The sequence below is a fragment of the Mixophyes fleayi genome, chromosome 7, assembly GCF_038048845.1.
Source record: "Mixophyes fleayi isolate aMixFle1 chromosome 7, aMixFle1.hap1, whole genome shotgun sequence".
In the NCBI taxonomy this organism is placed as follows: Eukaryota; Metazoa; Chordata; class Amphibia; order Anura; family Limnodynastidae; genus Mixophyes; species Mixophyes fleayi.
Genome location: NC_134408.1, coordinates 23,153,596 through 23,162,810, shown reverse-complemented (window position 1 = coordinate 23,162,810; position 9,215 = coordinate 23,153,596). Strand labels below are relative to the sequence as shown.

The 9,215-nt window shown below is 40.6% G+C and overlaps 2 long non-coding RNA genes across 2 annotated transcripts in view; both read left to right on the top strand.

Annotated features, from left to right (window-relative positions):
• Positions 1-9,215, top strand: part of LOC142097489 (uncharacterized) — a 398,805-nt gene that overhangs the window by 317,832 nt on the left and 71,758 nt on the right. The window lies entirely within an intron of this gene.
• Positions 14-8,312, top strand: LOC142098645 (uncharacterized). The gene is made up of 2 exons (XR_012678375.1): positions 14-68; positions 8,025-8,312. It is a non-coding gene; the product is annotated as an uncharacterized LOC142098645 (long non-coding RNA).

Genomic DNA, 9,215 nt, shown 5'->3' with positions numbered 1-9,215 from the left:
CATGTCACCTGATGTGGGCGTGGTATTCACGCATTGTTCAATCAGGAAGGTTGACAGGTGTGCCAGAGGTAGGTCTGTGGTTTAGCTAACCAACCTGTGGCTCTCAAGGTGTTGTGAAACTACAAGTCCCAGCATGCCTTGCCATATGTTGGCTGGATAGCTGCTGGCAGAACATGCTGGGGCTTGTAGTTTCACAACACTACAATTCCCAGTATGCCTTTGGCAGATAATGTTGACACTTGTAGTTCTATTACAGCTTTAGAGCCACAGCTTCTCTACAGGGTGCACAGTTGTCAAATTACAATTCCCAAGTACAGTTCCAGAGTTTTTGGCCATTTACAATGTCTTTATTTTCCTTACTTTTTTTAAATATGTATTTCTCTATATATCTTGTTATTGTGTTTGCTGTATTGAAAATGTTAGATTATGTGGGGAATATAATGTTAAGATATAATGTGTTGTGTCTGCCTTAAGCACAGTTGCCAATAGTTTGACAAACGTCAAGCAGCGCAAGACACAGCAGACAATAGAATTTACCTCCCATTTACATGTGGTGTCCAAAGATTGTGCAACCTAATCAAGGATGGCAACATCCGAGTGTTCAGCAAACTCTAATTGGAGGTCTCGAGTCCTGCAACCAAACATTGAAGATACATACAACTCTGCTCTTTCCTCCACATACAGAATACTCTATCTAAGATCAATGGGCCACTCACACCCTTTGAAACTCTTTGCACTCTTACAAGCACGCCCAAACATATTATCTCTATTATATACATAATACTAATTTAGGACAAAGTTACCCACATACCCAGTTTCACAGAGTGATGGGAGAGAGACCTTGAGGATCTCATTGGGCCAATCCAATAGGCGAAGGTTTACATGGCTACTCCTGCATACTCACAAAATACAGCAATTGTTGAAACCCAATACAAAATGTTAACACGATGGAACAGATGTCCCGGACTGTTAAATACATTTTTAGCTAGAGTATCTCTCCTTTGTTGGAGATGTAAATGTTATGTGGGTTCCCAGCTCCACACAGGCGGATCTAAAATTTTGTTTTAAGCAGGGAAGGGGGGATTAATTGTCCGTCCCCTTTTTGACAGACAGACTGACCCTGGTTTCTGGCTCCTATCCTTGTCCAGAAAGCCATGAATGCCAACATTTGACTTACAGTGACAACACCGGCCCTGCTACTGTGTATGAATTAACCAATCCACATGATGCATTTCTGAAAATCAAGTCTGACAAGCTGTCAGTCACTCCTAACATGGGAACCTGTTACAGAGGATTGGGAGTGAGCATGATGGATATATTTACTTAAGTATGAACACTGCAGTTATTTCATGTAATATAATACACAACCTTTGGTATACATTAATGTAAACGGTGGCTTTATTTGCTCGTTAAATGTAATTCAGAGTTGCTGTGTTTTTCGTTTATGTTATTTAAGTTTATTTTTCCAGGTTAGTCCATACTAAAGATAGCCACTGCTATATCTCATTCAGGAAAAGAGGTGGGACGACCTTTCTTGTGTCATTTGTGGACATTTATGGTGCATACCAGTCTTTCCTGTGCTGTCATTGTTATTTGTGTTTCTTATTTATTTTGGTTTTAATCTACTTATTGATGATGCAGAAATAGTAACTTGTGCAGAGGTCAGGTAGCTACATAACCAGTAATGCTAAGTAAATGAACAGGTCCATCAATTTAAACCTTTCAAAAATAATAATTGCGTTGATCGAGAATCACTAATTTAGCCTCACAGGAGGAAAAATAAATATATTCCGGATACCAAAAATGGCAATTTGATAAATTTGTAAGACGAATCAGAGCCTTTTAAAAAGAAAACAAAAAAAAAAGAGGCTTTATATAAAAACAATTTTCAGATGTGGTGGCAGTAACTGCACAGACAGTTTTAGGATATCCCCTCCCATTGGACACTTTTACTTATTTACTAGCTAAACCAGTTCTAAAGCTCAAACACAACAATGAATTAATCATACGCTCACTGCAGTCCAGTATTTAATTGCACTACACCGAAAAGATCCTGAACCTCTCTTGGTTGCTCAGTTAACACATGAAATACAATAAGTTAGTCACAAAAAAGTCATTTTTCTGCCGTACATTAACTTTATTTTTCTACCCCCTCTTTATAATTTAACCCTTCCACTCCCTTCATTAATGAGGTTGCCGGCTCTGAAAAGCTTCAAGTTGCCTTATGTCATTAATACAGACAGTGCCCTCAAAGCTGTATCCAGTATTCAAGATGTGATCTGACTATAGGTTTGTACAGTTTTAAAGCTATATCTGTATCACACGCACTTATCCTCCTTTTTACACATCCCAGGAGTTTATATGACTTTACAGCTGCTGCCTGGCACTGTGCTGCTATTGAGCTTTCTGTCAGCTAGTATCACAGGGTCCTTTTCCATCTCAGTTTCCCAATTGTCTAATGCTTATTTATTATAATGGTTTTCCACAGTCTACACACATAACCCTACATTTATTCATTTTTCTGTCAAAAGGTGCGAGGATCGAAACCATACTTGTCTAATCTCCCTGGAATTTCTGGGAGACTCAAGAATTCCGGGGAGTCCTCCCATAATCCGGGAAAAGTAGGCACCCTCCCGGATCCTGGTGGAGGCGGGGCTTATTGATGTGATTCACGCAATCAGGCCCTGCCCCCCACTATGTGATGCCGTAAATCTCGCCATTACATAAAAGAGGGCGGTGCCACAGTAACGCAACGGTGTCAAGGCCCAACAAGACCAGATGAGATGTTATTTGGGATGGACAGTTAATCCCAAATGGTGCCCTGTCTGGCCCGCGTACGTTTGTAGATCAGTCACTCGGCTGAGCGGACAAATAAGACTGTGTAAGACCAGTTTTAGTAATAATGTTTACTCTGTCACTAGGTGGCGCTTCTTCCCTTCATCTTTGTTTCTCGGGAAAGAAAATAACATCACAGAACTTCTTAGCAACAAATAAAAAGTTTCACTGTTTATTCCTACACAAGTTTACTTTGCAATGGTTCATTGTAACGTACACTATTGCGGACACACTGCAACTTTCCTTGTGTTAAAGTTGGGTGATTTTTCTATTGACAGCTCATTAAAAGGAAACTAAGTTCAGTTTACATTATATTATGCTACCATGAGTAGTAACAGAACGGATGTCAGGACAGCTGGAAGCCACATGTTGTCCCTTATACTTACTATGTTGGATAGGGAGCCAGCTGCAGGCTTACGCTTCAGTCTACTGCGGCAGTAGTCAGGCTGGGACAAGTTAGGTTGCATCGCCTAGAGATAAATGGCTGAAGGAATAGACATGAAAATTTAGCCTATCAATCCGCTAGTAGACCTAGAAAACACTAATTATAGAGGACTATTTTAGTATATTACACCATGCTTGCCAACTCTCCCTGAATGTCAGGGAGACTCCCTGAAATAGGGGTGATCTCCCTCACTCCCTGAAGAGTCTGGCATTCTCCCTGATGCTGAGCCAGTACAAGACTTGGTTGGCTTCGCCATCTGTGGCATGATGACACGTTCAGAAATTGTGTCTTATGTCCATGTATTGATGCCTATGGAGGTGGCCATTTTCATGGAGCCCAAACTTTAATCAAAGACTGACAGGTTAGACAATATGACCAGTAATGGAGACAGAAATGTAAAAGACACTTCAGTCTCTAGAGATTCATTAGCTGCTTTTCTTCAACGCATCGTTGACTACTCTCCCGGAATGTTCGGGAGACTCCCGCTTCTCTGGGAGACCAGGGCAACCTCCCAGTTCTCGCCCCCGGTATAGATAAATTGAGGGGTGGGGCTTAATGACACAAATATCGTGTCATCTTAGCCCTGCCCCCTGCTGTAATTGGCCAAAATTGTGACAACCGTTTAGGGAGCAGGGCCAAAATAATGCAATTCGGCAAGCCCCGCCCCTGCACGCCCACCTCCTCCATGATCTCCCTGAAGCCAACAAGGAAAAGTTGGCAAGTATGTATTACACCCCATTGTAGTGTGAGCATTTTATTGAGGCACTGAAGGTTATTAACTTAGAATTCCAGGATAGGTTACATTAATAACCCACAAAATGAAGCTAAATAGCTTGACAATTATATATAATATAAATGCTTAGTGGCGTGTGTTAGTCTGTCTGTGTGTGTGTGTGTATGGAAAAAATAAAACCAAGCTGCAGCGCCACCTGCTGGGCGAAGTTTTACACTGACCTACTAAATTCTTAGTGTGTGTGGAAAAAAAACTCAGAAAGGGCTGAAATTTGGTATACTAAGATGTTTTTAATTTGTTAATTTAATTTGTTAATTGTTAAAAGTGTTTATAAAGATTTTAAAAAAATATATATATATTTCTTGAAGGAGAAGTGACAGTTGGGAGTGGTTGGTGGTTGCCGGGGGTGACAGTGGGGAGTGGTTGGTGGTTGCCGGGGGTGACAGTTGGGAGTGGTTGGTGGTTGCCGGGGGTGACAGTGGGGAGTGGTTGGTGGTTGCCGGGGGTGACAGAGTGAGAGGAGTGTGATACTCAGGACCGCTGAGAGAGATCCCTGTGTCTGGATAGACATCTGGATAGATGTGGCGATAAAGATGAAGGATGAGGTGATGGAGAAGAATGATGAGGTGGTGACATGTGGACAAAACCACGTTAAAAAAGGGTGCTTGCGTCGGGAAGTAACGCTCTTCCCCTGAGGAGGCCTGGGCTATGGCCCAAATGCATGACAAGAACCTTTTTAACACCTTAAGTAGCTTGATTTGACTAGAATGCATGAGTATCATGCACGGGTTAACTTGTAAGTATATATGAGTAATATTTAGAGCGTAATTAAATAATTATAGCTTGGTTTATGACGATGTGACATGGCATTTTGTAGCATGTATAAATATATCTGTGAATGTTATTAAATCAAGACATAGTAGACCATATTTTAAATTGTAGGTACGCCATGGAACACCTCATGGCCGAGTCCAATTACAAAATTTGAGGGAGGGCGCAGCGATGGCGGTCCACCCTCTCAAGGATGCCACGCATGCTTGAGAGTTCCCCCACTCAGAAGAGTGGGGGACTTAGCAGGGTGGTCCGGAGTGCCGTCTTGCTGTGCCCTCCAATTAATTAGACTTCCTGTTCTACTAATGAGATGTATTAGATGAATGCTATTTAAATCCATCTCCCCTCCATTCCATTTCTGTTTAATAAGCAATGGAGAAACCTAAGCTTGCGGAAATCATTGATCACAATGAAGAGACGCAGTGTATTTCGGATCATAGATAAGGAATGGGGGAAAGAAGAGCCGGTTTCATCACCTGGTTTGGTAAAATAGCCGTGTGCACCACATCGGAGGCCTCTCCCTAGAGATCAATTATCTCCTTGTAAGCTTCCGACTCTCCGTCAGATTTAAATAACCTTCGTGTGCACATAGCCTTAGTAAATTTGTTGCTCGGTTAGAGGAGAAAGTGCATATATAATGTCATCTGCAACAAATGCAAAATACAAATTGAACCTGTATGAAAAGGAATCTTTCAACTTTCCCTAACATTTATTTCAAACATATTGATTTATTATTGTCATTTGGTATTTATAAAGTATCAATGTATTTCGTAGTGTTTCACTATATTGAAATTCAAGCAGATTTCAGAAAAATAAACATTAAAACAAAATGTATAGAAGTTCCATTGCAATGGCAGAACCTAACTGTGCAGCTGATCCTGCCCACAAGGGGATAGATCCGCTTTTATGGCCTGACTGGTGAACATCACAACCTGTGTCTAGATTGGCCAGACATGTAGAGGTCAGGCTGTATGTCAGGCTTCAGACCAAACATTGGAATCAGGAGGTACCCAAATCCCACGGTTGCCTGATGAATGAACACACACATGCGGATTACGGTTATGAACCAACTAGATTTCCAGTCCTGGAGGAATATCCTGATCACTCTCAGTAGAGGATGATGAATGGGCAGAACAATTGTTTTGGTCCAACATATGAATCGGTTGTGAGCCACTAAGGATGAGAACGATCAAGGAGACTGACCAGATCTACCCTTGTGTGTAACTTATATGTGAGCTATTTTCCTTTGCTTTCAACCATTTATAGGGAAAAAATGATTCAACAATGACATCTCTCCTGAAGCTCCTGGAACCAAAATAAGGTCTCTCTTCCCAGACCACACCTTATTGGACAAGGCCACGTGCACCCAATATCTAGGAAATTCATGAATTTTGGTTAGATCTCCTGGGAGAGAGGGCCAGTCAAGGACCTTGATGAGCAGAAATGCAGAGAAGCACCCCCCTTGCCATATGGTCACAACGTCAGCAAGGATGGTGCACCCAAACCCATTTCCTGGAATTGAAAACAGTCCTGCGAAATTCAGGACTACTGGTGACTATGTCATGATGAGAGTTTTATTTTAGATATCTTCAGTTCTGATAATTTCCTGAAGCATTTGCATATCAATATGCGGATGTGAGGCTGGGTACACACTACAGGTTTTTCACCTGATTATGGCCAATCACACGATAAACGACTGTTCGACCCATTATCGCATTAGTGTGTACGCTCCAACGATGAACGATTATCGTTCCAAAGCTCATTGTATCGTTTGATTTGATTATATAAACGGACTAACAGTCTCAGTCAATGATGGAAGAATGTTGTGCCAATCCTGCAGGTTGAATGCACTCACGACCAGCACTGTAGGCAAATCTCCATAGAGTTTACGGAGTCACAATATTATCAGCCGATGGTTATGACACATGAAGAGCACAGATCTTAAGGTAAATCGTGTAAAACATGTATAGTGTGTACACAGGAATCGGCTGCTGATCAGGACTTTCAGTTGTTGGTAAAATCATTAACGATATCACATTAGAAAAAAATTTCAGTAGTGTGTATCCAGCCTTACTTGTAGACGGTTCACATAATACAAAAAGTATTGTAGGCTTAGTGGTCCTTTCATACCTATCAATAGAGATGTTCACTGACCCCCGTGTTTTGGTTTTGGTTTTGGATCTGTATTTTTTAGAAAAAATAGCTAAAATATGCTAAAATCACATAATTTTGCTCTTTTTTTGTTCCTACATTATTATTAACCTCAATAACAATAATTTCCAGTCATTTCCAGTCAATTTTGACCATCTCACAGGTCACAATATTATTTTCATCCACTCTCAGACAAAGACTGCAGCGAGCTGGCTGGATGATAAGCGAAAGAGCAACGACACAAACACATGGCAGTTCATAGCACATCTAGGAAACATTGCCACACAGCAGTGGCAGAAAAGAAAAGTGGTGCAAGATGGAATTGTCCTTGGGCCCTCCCACTCATCCTTATGTAAGATATTGAAAAGGACATATACAGTTTAACAAACCAAGCACTCCAGCGACAAGCAGTATCACTTTTCTGTCTGAAGTGCTTGGTTTGTTTGGACTCCCACAAAACAAGCTACCAATAGCTTAGCTGCCTTAAGCCTAACAGTGCTGTCAATGAAACATTATTAAACCATGTCTGCCCATGCTGCATCTTTAATCTCCTTCTCCTCTGTGGATACCTCCCTCTCATCCCTGAAGAACTGCCAGACTTATGTAGACACAGGAATGGATATTACAACTGGAGTGGCATTACATCTGCTTCAGACTGTGACACGGAACATGTGGGCAGCATGGAATCTGTCATGTTGGAATACGCTGCATTGAACAGAGATTTAAACCAATATATAGATGCAGAGGAGACTGTACTTAAGTTAAAACGTGACCCTTGCTACTGCGTGTGTAGAATGGCATGTTGCCAATTTTATTTTTTTCCGCAGATAACTTTGCCTGTTTGTGTGCTAGCTATATAACACAGTACAATGTGACAGCAGATTTAGAACAAGACTGCCAGCCCTATTATTTCTATTTCAGCAAGGACAATTAGCAATGAAGCTCTCCTGTTTCTGTGTGAGCTATAACTCAGTAGAATGTCACTGGAGACTTAGAGTAACACTGCTACCCCTCCTTTTTCTTTTCTAGCTATGACGCTGCCCAACTGCACTAGAGACTGCCAACCGTGCTACCCCTTCTGTGTCTCTCTGTGAAATGGCGCTGGATCTCCGTGGAAGCCGGTACATATAGAATCCAAAACTCGCGAGATACGATGACTTAACAATGACGCTTTGCCTTGCTTTAAATTCCGAGGGCGCACGAAAGAACAGTGCCGAGCGGATCTGCTAAGTTTGGGTGGGTTCGGTTCTCGGGGAACCAAGCCTGAGCATCCCTACCTATCATGTACCAAAACAAATAAAGACAATCAGAAATACAGCTCACGGTGTCCACCTGAATGACTGCATTGTTTTATATGTGGAAAGTGTTATAAAGTAACATGCTATTATTGCCAATGGTGCAGCCCATCCCTTCATTAAGGCATTAAGTATACGTGCATATATTTTTCATAATGAACACTTTAATTATAAGTAATCTATACCCATGAAAACATGTAAGGCCTAATTAGCTACAAACAACTCACATTTTTTTTACTACTGTCATTGTTGCTAAATTGCATAGCTGTAATGTATTTATATTCATTTGCAAAAATTACTGCAAGAAAGCAACAGAAAGCAGTCATGTAGCGTGCTTCTGGCCTTTGTTCAAGATCAAAATACAATATTCACTGTATAAATCAGTTGTTAATAACATTTACAAGAATAGAGCCAACATTTTCAGGTATATGTTGGAACTGATGATATTTAAAGCAAATTGTTTTTTATTGGGCGATTATTTTCTTCTGCGCACACCAGACTTAAGGACACAGGAAGCCACACAGAGCTACTTTTTAAAGATTCCACATAGCTGAGGCAGAATATGTACACTAACACCAATTACCTGTCAATGTTATGACACCTTTTCATACCTGTTCAACTTGTTTTTTAGTTTCTTTTTTTGTTGTGTCTTATTGATGTCACTGGTTCCTTTGGAACTGATAGGTTTCATTGTCATGAAAAAAAATTTCTTTGGTTTTTAAAAAGGCTACTTAGACTTTTTCTGTCAAGACAACAATAATGTCTGGAAATCATTATGTTAAACACAGTAAGAATATTATTGTTAATAAATATAATGTATAGGAAAACTGGACATTTGTGCAAAAATATAAAAAAAAATATTAGGGATTAGAGTATTAGTAGGTACTATACAATAAGTTTGAAAGAGAGAATTATGGGGATCCAT